This window comes from Podarcis vaucheri (genome assembly GCF_965113315.1).
Source record: "Podarcis vaucheri genome assembly, chromosome: 1".
Lineage (NCBI taxonomy): Eukaryota > Metazoa > Chordata > Lepidosauria > Squamata > Lacertidae > Podarcis > Podarcis vaucheri.
In genome coordinates this window covers 45,786,300-45,799,231 of record NC_138759.1, presented here as the reverse complement: position 1 = coordinate 45,799,231, position 12,932 = coordinate 45,786,300, and the positions used below count along the sequence as shown (strand labels likewise).

Genomic DNA, 12,932 nt, shown 5'->3' with positions numbered 1-12,932 from the left:
ACATTACTGGGACAAGAAAAACAAATAACCATAATCTTCAAAAGCAGTTCAGCCAGTCATAGGGCTGCCATACGTCCGGATTTTCCCTGACATTACTGGGATTTCAAAGGCGGAATTAGCATCGAGGGGGAATTTCTGAAAGGTGATGCTTTGTCCTGGATCTTAGGCAAGTAAATCAAAAAACTGTACGTTTTATGGGTCTTCCTAAAAAAGCTCAACAACTTTCTGGGTGTCCTGGTTTTTACTTTTCGAGATATGGCAACCCTAGTCATGTTTTGAGAAGAGTAAGTGTTCAAACACGTATGACAGACGTACTAATGACTTATAGCTCCCTATTTGATGGCTCAACTAGTATGGAAATATCTCCTGTATTAGAGTTGTCAGCTTATAGCCAGAAGGGATTGGCAAATATTTGTGAATGCATGGAAGCTGTTGATGCAATTACAGGCAAGACAGACTAATATTCCTTTCACTAATTATTGGAACTGGAAGCATCTGGCATATCAGCAGTACTGTATTAAAAAAAATGGGTCAAAGGGATTATTACTAAAGATAATTGTCTTGGCAATGAGGAAGTATCATGCTGGATTTGAGAAACACAACTGGAAATTATACACATTTCTAGATTCAGTGATGGAATTGCTCTGGCAGAGATGAGTGGCCAGTGTCATATGTAGGAGAGCAGGAATTAGGAACTGCACAAGCAGCACAGGATCCAGTGTGGTGTAGTGGTTAAGAGCGATACACTCGTAATCTGGGGAACTGGGTTCGCGTCTCCACTCCTCCACATGCAGCTGCTGGGTGACCTTGGGCCAGTCACACTTCTTTGAAGTCTCTCAGCCCCACTCACCTCACAGAGTGTTTGTTGTGGGGGAGGAAGGGAAAGGAGAATGTTAGCCGCTTTGAGACTCCCTAGGGTAGTGATAAAGCGGGATATCAGATCCAAACTCTTCTTCTTCTTCTTCACCCAGTTTGGGATGACTCCTCTCCTCCCACAGAAACCCTGTAAGAGACAGCCTGCAGTGTTCAGTGAGTCCCCCTGACCTCTGGAGATGCTTTTCAGGGAGGTATGAGGGCAACAGTGGAGAGGGAAACTTCAGTGTGCAGTTGCGAGTCTTCCACTCACAGAACTTCGGATACAGTCCCATGACAATTATCAAGCTGATGACTAGAAATGAGAAATGGTGCTTGTTGTTGACTGGCTAGTTATTATAAGTTACTTTGAGGTCATTCACATAGAACAATAGGATGAGTTGGCGGGTGTGCTATATGCCTGAGTTCCTCTGAATTCCTGGATCCAGCAAGGATTCAATTGTTGGAATAGCCAGGCCAACTTCTTGTTAGTGGGTTGTTAGGACAACAAAGGAAGTGGTTCTGCACCAGAGGGCAAATGCGTGGGCCTCCTCCCTCCACTGGCTGGTAGTAGTGTGTGAGAGCTATAAGTTGAGGTGTGTGAGCTAGAAACAGGAAGCAGGCTGAGCAGCTGACAGACAGAGTCATGCCTGATTTCTGCTGGGATCCAAGGCTGTGGGCCATGAGAGAAGCAATAACTTAAAGGTAACAGGACCCCTGACCATTAGGTCCAGTCGTGACCATCTCTGGGGTTGTGGTGCTCATCTCGCTTTATTGGCCGAGGGAGCCGGCGTATAGCTTCCGGGTCATGTGGCCAGCATGACTAAGCCGCTTCTGGCGAAACCAGAGCAGCGCACGGAAACACCATTTACCTTCCCACCAGAACGGTACCTATTTATCTACTTGCACTCTGAGGTGCTTTCAAACTGCTAGGTTGGCAGGAGCAGGGACCAAGCAATGGGAGCTCACCCCGTCATGGGGATTCAAACCGCCAACCTTCTGATCGGCAAGTCCTAGGCTCTGTGGTTTAACCCACAGCACCACCCACGTCCCTAAACAATATGTTAGTGGGCTGTTAATGCTATGAGCTCCTCAATCATAGGCTCAGGTTGCAAATAAACCATATATTATAAAGACAACAGTTTCTGCCGTCCTTCATTCCAAGGGAATCGAAGCAGCTGGGACCCCTGGAATCTTGCACCACCCAGAGATTGGGGTGGGGTGCAACAATACGGTAAATAAATAAATAAATGTCATATGTAAGCACATGCTAATTTATTCAAAGGCATTCCTGGAATTTACTTGTAATAAATGCCAATATGTTTAGTTCTCTTTCCACATACTGCTTATTGTTAGAAATAGCTGAACTAAGTATATATGCAACTAAATATATGCCCAAGGGACCAAACCTGTGTACTTAACGAAACCATAAATATTGTTTGAGCCATGTAAATATATCACATTGTAATTATGAGGTATCAAAAACCAATCACAAACAAATGTTCTTAAAATGGGGATGGGGAACCTATGGCTCTCCAAACGTTGTTGGACTCCAACCTCCAGCAACCAATGGTCATGAATGATGGGAATTGTAGTCCAACAAGATCTGGAGGACCACAGTTTCCAGTCCAGTCTTAAAATATACTGAGGGGTTGTCTGGGAGGGGTTATATAATTTAACATTGTATATATCCAAGAGCAGGCTTTAAAACCTTGTTGAGAATCTTGCTTTTCCTGAAATCCCTTTGCTCACCTCATATGAAATGGTGCCCACATGTATCCCTAAGATCTCCCCCAAAGGTTAAATAGAGATTTACCAGACCAGAGGGGCAGAGACAGTCCTCTGTAACTATGGGGCACTGTTGTGCATGCAATGCCAAACTGAAAGGAAGGAGGCTGCCCTTACACTCCCTGAAACAGAGGCCCGTCCCAAAATCGCACCATAAATACAGCTGCTTCTTTTTTGCTGTGAGCCCTGATTTGGCATAGTCAGCATTATGTTCCTGTTCCCAGACATGCAGCAAAGGATATATGCTGGTGGAAGACAGAGGGATAAGCAGAAAGGCTCTTCCACCAGCTGTCCTTTTTCATCAAACACATCTCTACATGATGCAGCATTCATATATGTCAGTGATGATGTCATCGCTGGATGAACTGAGGTTAAAGGGAACTTATATGGATTCCTCTCCCTTCCACAGATGCACAGCTAAGAATATCTTAACTGCACCCAGGGCTTTGGCTCATTAGCTCTCAAAATAACTTAAGGCCTGAACCTGCTTCACTTAAAACTTACTCTGAAGGGACGGCCGCCACTAACTGAAAGGCAGCTCAGCCATGCTGTTCAGATTTCACTCAGAAGTTTCAATGGCTGCTCCGTTTACCAAAGAAAAATCTATATTCAACAAGCATGGAATTAAGAGGCTGAGAATGAATAAGCTGGTAGAATTTCTGAGGAAGGGAAATAGACTATACCACTTCAGACTTCAGAGTGTATGCCACATTTCAGAATACATATACTACATTGCAAGTTAAAAGAGGAGGGGAGGAAACAACACCTTTATAGCACTTATAGAACCTAGACTGTTACACTGGCCATTCCCATCCTTCCTGCAGACAGAGTAACCCTAGAGGCATAGCAACCCTGCCCTAATTTATTTAGTTTTCCACTACACTCCAAAGCATTCATAATAATTCCAAAATCCCTCCTGAGTGAAGGTTAAGAAGGCATGCAAAGATCAGAAGTCCAGGACAGAGCGATGAAACAGCCAAAATCAGATAATAGGGAATCTCCAATTGCATACCTAGTTTTTCATACTGACACACCTTTACTTACTTAACCACCCAAACCCAATGCTTCTTTCTCCCACCCACATTCTACTGCCATCCTGCTCTGACCCACCAAGAGCCTGTCAAGCAGCAGCCAGGAAGGCAGTGCTCCACCTCAAAAGCCACAACTGATTAATATACGATTAGGATAAAGACTCTCCTCCCTGAAAGAGAGGGGAGTGGTTGTGGGCGGGAGCCCGAGCACCGCCCAGCAGGGGGCGTGGCCCCTGCCTCCAGCTCACCTGGCTGGCGCTCACGCCCCCCCCCCGGTGGCCACCCAATCAGGTGCCGCAGAGGGGGCGTGTTCAGCAGCCTTTTGCTGCAGCACCAGCCTCTCCCTGGCCTCATTCCTCCTCCTCGTCCCCTCGCGAGTCACCCACCCTCCACTCCCTTTTGGTTAGGGCTTAGGTCATTGGCCTTGCTATGGACCTTAGGTTGGTCGCCCTGGTTGCCCGGGTGGCCTGGTAGGAGTTTTTCCATTTGGCATTAGGCTTTTTGGTTTTTTCACCTACCTCGTAGCAATCGTCACAACTTTTGTGGTATTGGTGGGTAGGTTAGGCATTGGAATAATGTGTTGTGGTGTGTGGAAGTGCTAGGTGTGGCCATCACCTATGCCTTCAATTTTTAGGGGTATTCCATTAAAGGAATCTGGGGGTCGTGTATTCTGTCCGATGCCTGCTTGGCGGGAGGCCATGGCACAACCCTCGGTGACAGCAGGGGTGAGCCTATAGTTGGATTAGCATCAACAGGCTCCACCTACTGGTGAATAAACCCACTTGTTTCGATCCAATGCCTAAGCCAGTGTTTCCCAACCTTTTTTGGGCAAAGGCACACTTGTTTGATGAAAAAAATCTCGAGGCACACCACCATTACAGCCCCGTGACGTCAGCGTGCAGCGTCACGCCGGGAGGGACGCACGAAAGTGTAAGTTTCAATTTTTTCCCCTCCCCTCCTGTGTAAAGGGGAATGCACTCTGCTAAGTAAAGGCACTTGCCACAGCAGCGTCAACGTCACAGCACCCACCGGCACCCAAGAGAGAAGGGGTCTCAGCAGCCCTTTTGCCAGGAAGAGGAGCAAGAACGAGAGGAGGAGGAGGAAGAGGAAGAGAGTCCCCCCCCAAAAAACATTCTCCTTTTGATCTTCCTTATTTGCAATTCCTCATTGCAAAACAGCGGTTGATATACAGCTGATTTTTTTGTTATTACAGTCCCCACCCCCTCACCTAGAAAAACACCACCTGTCAATTTTATTATTATTATTATTATTATTATTATTATTATTATTATTATTATTATTATTATTATTATTATTCCCCGCCACTCTGGGAGGCTGAAGCCCTTTAAGGCTTCCTTCTGTCCACTCTCTGTGAATTACCTGCCCGGAGCGGGTTTCTGGGGGGGGGCGCTGCTGCCGGTGTCCTCCCCGTCGAGTCTCGCCTTGCCCGGCGCGTGGCGGCTGCCCTTTCCCACACTCTGCCGGCTGCGCTGCCAAGCCCCGCGGCTCGGCCTGTCAGCGTTACCGGGCTCGGCGGGCGGTAATTCCCGAAGAAAGCCGGCGGCGCTTGAAGAGCTGGCAAGCCCCCATTTGCATGTCTGTTTTCCGCAGCCCTTGGAGAGGATTAAGTTCCCTCCTTCCTGCCGGGGAACCTCCAAGCTTTGGGGGTGGGGGGGAGGAGGCAGCAAAGCGAGGCAGGAAGGAGAGCGCGGCTTGGCTCCTCGCCGCCGCCGCCCCGCCTCTCGCCGCTGGACTTGCCCGCCTCCCTCCAGGCAACATCTTGCGGCACACCAGGCAACACCTCGCGGCACACTAGTGTGCCGCGGAACAGTGGTTGGGAAACACTGGCCTAAGCCAATACCTTTTCATTGCTGTAATCAATAAAGTTGTGACCTTTTCTAGCCCATCAACCTTATATCACGTGTCCTTGTGTCTTCATTTCACTTCGCGGGGGTCGGGTCCTCGAACCACAATCATTATTTAAATGTTTATTAATATTTGCAGCCTACTGGGGGGAACCCTGTGTTAAGTGGCGTAAGAAGCAATACATATTTAATAAATGTCAGGCAGATTTCCTTTAATAATACGTAAGAGTCACACTTCCAATTTATCCCAAAGTTTTAAAGTTGGCCCTGTATGGTATATAATGGGGAAACCATCTCTGATGGCAGCTACTAGCCTCTGACTCTTTGTCTATATCCATTTCCCTGTTCTAAAAAAGAACTGGCTCTTCTCCATAACTTTATATGGTAACTTTGCTAATTGGGGCCGGGAGGAGAGATGGACATCACTCTTCCCATTTATGTCCGTGGCCACTGTTTCCTCCTCTGTGTAATATTAGTGTTGGACATATTTTGTACTTGAGTGCCTGCTTACAAGCTCCTGTGGTCACTCTCTATAATGCTTTTGTCCCATTTGATCAGGCTCTGAAACAGGGTCTCCCTAAGTTCACAGGTCTGCTTGAAGACTTATTTAATTCATCAGAGCTTAATTGGAGCCATGGATTGGTTCTGAAAACTATGTTCAGTGCCAGGGCTCATCCCCAGAACATAACAGTGAAATAATAATGAGAGGAAGAGTTCCATGTAGAATGCCCCCCTCTCTCGGATGAATAAATGGCCAATCCACAGGGCTAGAGCCTAGGGGGTGCACCTTTCCAATAAGATTCTAAGCAGCTGGGCTGAAATGGTTGGGAGTGGGACTCCTGATCAAGCCCACCGGTAACTAAAGCCTCCTGTTCATCTCCATGTCTCTTGGGCATGCCCACGTCAGAGGTCATCATTGCTAGTGATCACATGTCACACTTCCTCTTGGTCAGTCCATAAGGGCTACAAAGAATGCAAGGAGCAGATAGAACAGGGCAAGCTAGGATGTAGAACTACCTACAAGGTATTCCCGACCTGATGCCTGAGGGGGAAGTGGGCATCCAAGAGGCTAAACTCTGAACCTATAGGAAACCATTTACTCTCAAACTCAAGAGCAATGTAGCAACTTCAGGGAGGGACAGAGGTGCTCAAGCCAGAGAGGGAAAGCCAAATTCTGAGTCCAGTGTGGGTGTATTTTTAGGCTGGGGTGTAAGTGAAGCCTTTTTGCTTCAAAGCTTTTCCTTCATGTTTCTTCTTACCCGCCTAAAGGAATCTGCAGGTGCTGTGATTCTTGCATGGCACTGTAACCGCATGAGGCAACCAATGTTGCCACACTGAGAGTTTCTATCATGGGAGGCTTACCCATCGCACAAACTGATAAATCCATTTGCTGAGAAGCTGATTCATTTCCCAGAAAGACTGCACTGCAGGGATAGGACTTTGTACTAGTATCATAGGTGCTGATGATCCAATGCCATTTTCAGCACCCTGTCATTGCAGATTATTATTTTTCCTCCCTCCCATTTTTGCAACACCCCACCCCAAGATTAGCCCCATCCTGTGCATGAATAGGTTCTGGATGCAGTATCCGTATCCCCTGTTTGTACAGGTGACCTATTTCCTCCTCAACCTCTGGACAAACCCCTGCATTCCTCCTGACCTTGGAGTCCCTATATTATCCCCACTGCCCATCTGAGCTACTCCAAGTGCCTTGGAAACACAGTTCGACAAACACGGGCCCTCCTTTTGAACATGGAGCTGGAGAGGGGCTGAAGACGGCTCCCAACACTTCTTTGTGTATCAGAAGAGTTTCAGAGGGCCTCAGAATGACAGTGCCACTCTCTCCCCCCAGCTCCGAAATCAAGAGGACCACTTCCTGCTGCACTTCCAAGGCACCCCATGTACAGTGGACCCTCTAGTTATGTACCGCTCTGGATACGTAACTTCCGGGTTATGAACGTGGCATTTTTGCCATGCGCACATGCTCTGCCTACAGACTCTTTGGGTTGCGGACGGACCCCCTGAACGAATTTAATTCATATCTGGAGGGTCGACTGTACAATGTCCCCATCCTCGCCATACTTCCAAGCTTGAGAGATAAGCAAGATATTACCGTATTTTTCGCTCTATAACACGCAGATTTTTTCTCCTGAAAAGGAAGGGGAAATGTCTGTGCGTGTTATGGAGCGAATGTGTGGTCCCTGGAGCCGAAAAATCAGACAAAAATCAAATCGGGCTTCAGATTGCTGAAACGGAACAAAGAGCAGGGAAAGCCCCTCCCCTCCAGGCAAGAAGAGGAAGTGGGTGCTTTCCTGCATTCTGCCTCAGGGTCTTACTGCCCACCCTCTCTGTTTCGTTGCTGTGTTTGCTCAAACGGAACAAAGAGCAGGAAAAGCCCCTCCCCTCCAGGCAAGAAGAGAGGAAAGCAGAGCGTCCGTCCTTCTATCCTCTCCCTGCTCCGGAGGGAACAATGTTTGTGAAGGGAAGAGAGATTACAGGTTCGGCTTAAAATTCTGATTTGACTTCCTGCTTTTTGTTTTTGGGGACACACAGCATTCAAATATGCTTTCTTCCATTTAAAAGGATGAAATCCTTAAAGAGTGTTTTGCCTGTAAATTCATGCGATCTGGAAGATTACAGTGTCTGTACCTCTTAAGGGATGGCAAAGCTTAGGTTTTGCTGCTAAATAGTTCTTAATGCAGTTTAAATGCTTTCTTCTGTCAAGGCAATTAAAAAAAAATAAATATCAGGCAGCCGGAAAACATGCAGATGGGAGGGAGAGAGAGAGCGAGAGCGCGCTGGCTGGCTTGTGTGGGTGGGTGGGTGGGGGGACTTTTGCCTTCCTTTCCTCACGTTATAGCCCTCTCCTGCATTCTTAGCCTTCTGTGTTTTTCCTTCCCTCCCCACTTAAAATGTGGTTACAAAGCATGGATCCACATGGATCCTCAGGATCTTTGCATTGGGTCACCCCAAATTCACCATCAGAGCACACAGCATGTCCATGGCTACAGCCTGCCCCCCCCCCCAAATCACGCACCCACTGTTGCCTGGGGCTGCAATGGTGCAAAAACGTGGTTACAAAGCATGGATCCACATGGATCCTCAGGATCTTTGCATTGGGTCAGCCAAAATTCACCATCAGAGCACATAGCATGTCCATGGCTACAGCCTGCTCCCCAAAAATCATGCCTGGGGCTGCAATGGTGCAAAAAAGTGGTTACAGGGATTCTCAGGATTTTTGCATTGGGTCACCCCAAATTCACCATCAGATCACATGTCTGTGGCCACAGCATGAAGCACAAAAATGATACGTCCACTGTTTCATTCAGAATATTTTTTCCCTTGTTTTCCTCCTCTAAAAACGATGTGCGTGTTATGGTCAGGTGCGTGTTATAGAGCGAAAAATACGGTATTACACAGAATTTCAGGGGTGCATAACATGATGAGGTACAGCACTTCCATTGAGAGGATGGATAGAGCCCTGGCAGCCACAAATTTCTGCTTAGTTACCAACAGGCAACCCTGTTTAGGGAAGTTTTTAATATTTGATGTTTTATTGTGTTTTTAATATTCTGTTTGGAGCCACCCAGAGGGGCTGGTGAAACTCAGCCAGATGGGCAGAGTATAAATAATAATAATTAATAATAATAATAATTAGTGTGGCACCATCTGCATATGCATCTATTGTGCCATGCATTAGTGGCAGTAAATCATACCTTTGCTTGCACAAGTCACACCCATCCACTTACAAACCATCTATACTGTCAGTGCTGCTAAGCAGGAGAAAAACCACCTGGCACAGTATATGCTAGTAAAACCTGTCCTCTTGCATCCCTGTGGGCCTCTGCCATTCAGATATTATTTATGACCCTGCATTGCCTCACAAAGCCAAGTTAGCTAGTCATTTCTTAATGTGGGATATGATGCTCATAAAGGAACGCCAGCAAGATTACATTTGAAGCACTAACTTTGCTTAACTCATGCACCTTCACACCTGAAGTATGCATTAATAGGTTCAATTTCCTCAGTTCCTTTTGACAGTCCAGAGTTGCTTACACAATGATTACACCCAGCACTGATGACAGTAAATTTATTTATTTTATTTATTTACTACGCTTATATCCTGTTCTTTCTCCCAAAGAATCCCAGGGCAATGAGAAAATAATAATAAAAAAATTAAAAACATTTCTAATACATATTTTATATTCATTCATTCACACCCAGATCCATATCTTCCAATCCCATTTCCTGATGGCCTAACTTAGAAGGGAAAAGGGGTACTTCCATTTCCTCTTCTTCCATTATTTTTCCAATAGTGTTGCCAGTGTTTGGTAGCTATTTCCTCTAAATTCATTCCAAATTATACACAGTCCTTTCTTTCTCAGCTCTGTCTCTGCCAACTCAGGATATTTCTTTATCTCTTGGTCTGTGATTTCATTCCACTCCTCCATCACCATAACTCCTCCAGGTACCTGTATGGAGGTCCTCTCCAATTCATCATCTACTGTCTCCAACTTTACCATTCCACTCTCCTGTTCTGGCAGTCCTTCGTCAATACTGTTTTCCAAAGGCTCTATGTCTTCTTTAGCCTCAGCTTTGTCTAGTTCATTTTTACTCACCATTTTATACATCTCAGCTCTTTCTGAGTGCTTTCAGTTGCTCATCAAGCAGTTACTGCACGATGCCAACAGTCAGTGGGGGTGTTCAACAGTATTTTTGCCATACTGACTGCCTGAACCCAGGCCAAACCTTACGCCAAAGAATAAATGGACATAAATCTGACATCAAGAATCACAAAACAGAGAAACCAGTAGGAGAACACTTCAATCTCCCAGGACATTCTATACAAGATCTCAAAGTAGCTGTTTTACTACAAAGGAATTTCAGAAATAGACTGGAAAGAGAAGCTGCTGAATTGCAACTCATTACCAAACTTAAAACCATGGAGAGTGGGGTGCCACAGGGTTCTGTCTTGGGCCCGGTCTTATTCAACATCTTTATCAACAACTTGGATGATGGACTCAAGGGCATCCTGATCAAATTTGCAGATGACACCAAACTGGGAGGGGTGGCTAACACCCCAGAGGACAGGAGCACACTTCAAAACAACCTTGACAGATTAGAGAACTGGGCAAAAACAAACAAGATGAATTTTAACAGGGAGAAATGTAAAGTATTGCACTTGGGCAAAAAAATGAGAGGCACAAATACAAGATGGGGGACACCTGGCTTGAGAGCAGTACATGTGAAAAGGATCTAGGAGTCTTGGTTGACCACAAACTTGACATGAGCCAACAGTGTGACGCGGCAGCTAAAAAAGCCAATGCAATTCTGGGCTGCATCAATAGGAGTATAGCATCTAGATCAAGGGAAGTAATAGTGCCACTGTATTCTGCTCTGGTCAGACCACACCTGGAGTACTGTGTCCAGTTCTGGGCACCACAATTCAAGAAGGACACTGACAAACTGGAACGTGTCCAGAGGAGGGCAACCAAAATGGTCAAAGGCCTGGAAACGATGCCTTATGAGGAACGGCTAAGGGAGCTGGGCATGTTTAGCCTGGAGAAGAGGAGGTTAAGGGGTGATATGATAGCCATGTTCAAATATATAAAAGGATGTCACATAGAGGAGGGAGAAAGGTTGTTTTCTGCTGCTCCAGAGAAGCGGACACGGAGCAATGGATCCAAACTACAAGAAAGAAGATTCCACCTAAACATTCGGAAGAACTTCCTGACAGTAAGAGCTGTTCGACAGTGGAATTTGCTGCCAAGGAGTGTGGTGGAGTCTCCTACTTTGGAGGTCTTTAAGCAGAGGCTTGACAACCATATGTCAGGAGTGCTCTGATGGTGTTTCCTGCTTGGCAGGGGGTTGGACTCGATGGCCCTTGTGGTCTCTTCCAACTCTATGATTCTATGATTCTATTCTATGATTCTATGAGAGACCTGGTCTGAACAAAGACATTGGATTCTTATCTCATTATACATGACTAAGCCATTTTTCACCTTCTCAACCCTTGCCTTTTCCTGTAAGACCTATTGAAGTCGTTAAGAGTCGTCAACAGGCTCATCTTAGCTATCTGCCAATCTCCCATTCCCACCACCCTTCTGAGTAATACCCCTCCCCACCTTCTCACTATATAGTAGGATCTGGCAACTTCTGTTTCAGTGTATCTGAAGAAGTGTGCATGCACACGAAAGCTCATACCAAGAACTAACTTTGTTGGTCTTTAAGGTGCTACTGGAAGGATTTTTTTTATTTTAACAAATATAGAGTAAGCCATCTGTGTCAGCAATGAAAGCATTGTGTTGACTGGGTTTAAACTATTTTGATATGATTCTTGATCAATCTACACCTCTGCATCCCTGTTCCATTTCTCTCTCTTCACAAGTCATGTACACAGCCCAGTTGCTTAGACAGGCAGGCGTCCTGGGTCATCAAAAACAGTGGGCAAGTTTCTTTGAAGTAGTTTCCAATATGTTAATCTTAGGATGTTAATCTTAGGGCCAGGAAACAGATCTCACATGAAGGTGATAATGATCGCTGTCCTCCTGGCCATCCTTCTTATCATGTATATTACTTGTTTATCACCTCTGGGGTTGCCAAATGCTCTTCTTTGTAATTCTGTTCTTTGTTTACCCTGTGCTTAATTGGTTATGGTGGTTTGTATAGAATGTCCTGGGAGATTGAAGTGTTCTCCTACTGGTTTCTCTGTTTGGTGATTCTTGATGTCAGATTTATGTCCATTTATTCTTTGGCGTAAGGTTTGGCCTGTTTGTCCAATATAGAGAGCTGAAGGACACTGTTGGCATTTGATGGCATACACAATGTTAGATGATGAGCAATTAAATAGTCCCAAGATGGTATGTGTGATGTTGTTGGGGCCAGTAATGGTGTTGGCCGGGTGTATGTGGCAGCAAAGTTGGCATCTGGGTTTATTGCAGGCTCTGGTGCCAGTGTCCGTGTTAAGTCTGGTTGTAGTATTATTGTGGGTTAGGAGTTGTTTAAGATTGGGTGGCTGTCTGTAGGCAATGAAAGGTCTTCCTCCCAGAGCTTGAGAAAGAGAACTGTCATTGTCCAGGAGAGGTTGTAGATCTCTGATGATGCGTTGTACTGTTTTAACTTGGGAGCTGTATGTGATGACTAGAGGTGTTCTGTTATTTTCTTTTTTGGGTCTGTCTTGCAGCAAGTTCTCTCTGGGTATCAGTCTGGCTCTGTTGATCTGTTGTCTAACTTCATCTGCTGGGTATTTTAGTTCTGAAAAGGTTTGCTGTAGATCTCTTAGGTGAGAGTCTCTGTCTGTAGAATTGGAACAGATGCGGCTGTAACGTAGTGCCTGGCTATATACAATGGACTGTTTGGTATGTTTGGGATGGTAGCTAGAGGCATGTAGATATGT

General features: G+C 45.8%; 1 protein-coding gene across 1 annotated transcript in view; it reads right to left on the bottom strand.

Annotated features, from left to right (window-relative positions):
* Positions 1-12,932, bottom strand: part of LOC309541710 (cytosolic phospholipase A2 delta-like) — a 74,392-nt gene that overhangs the window by 34,570 nt on the left and 26,890 nt on the right. The gene's annotated exons all lie outside the window — the stretch shown is intronic.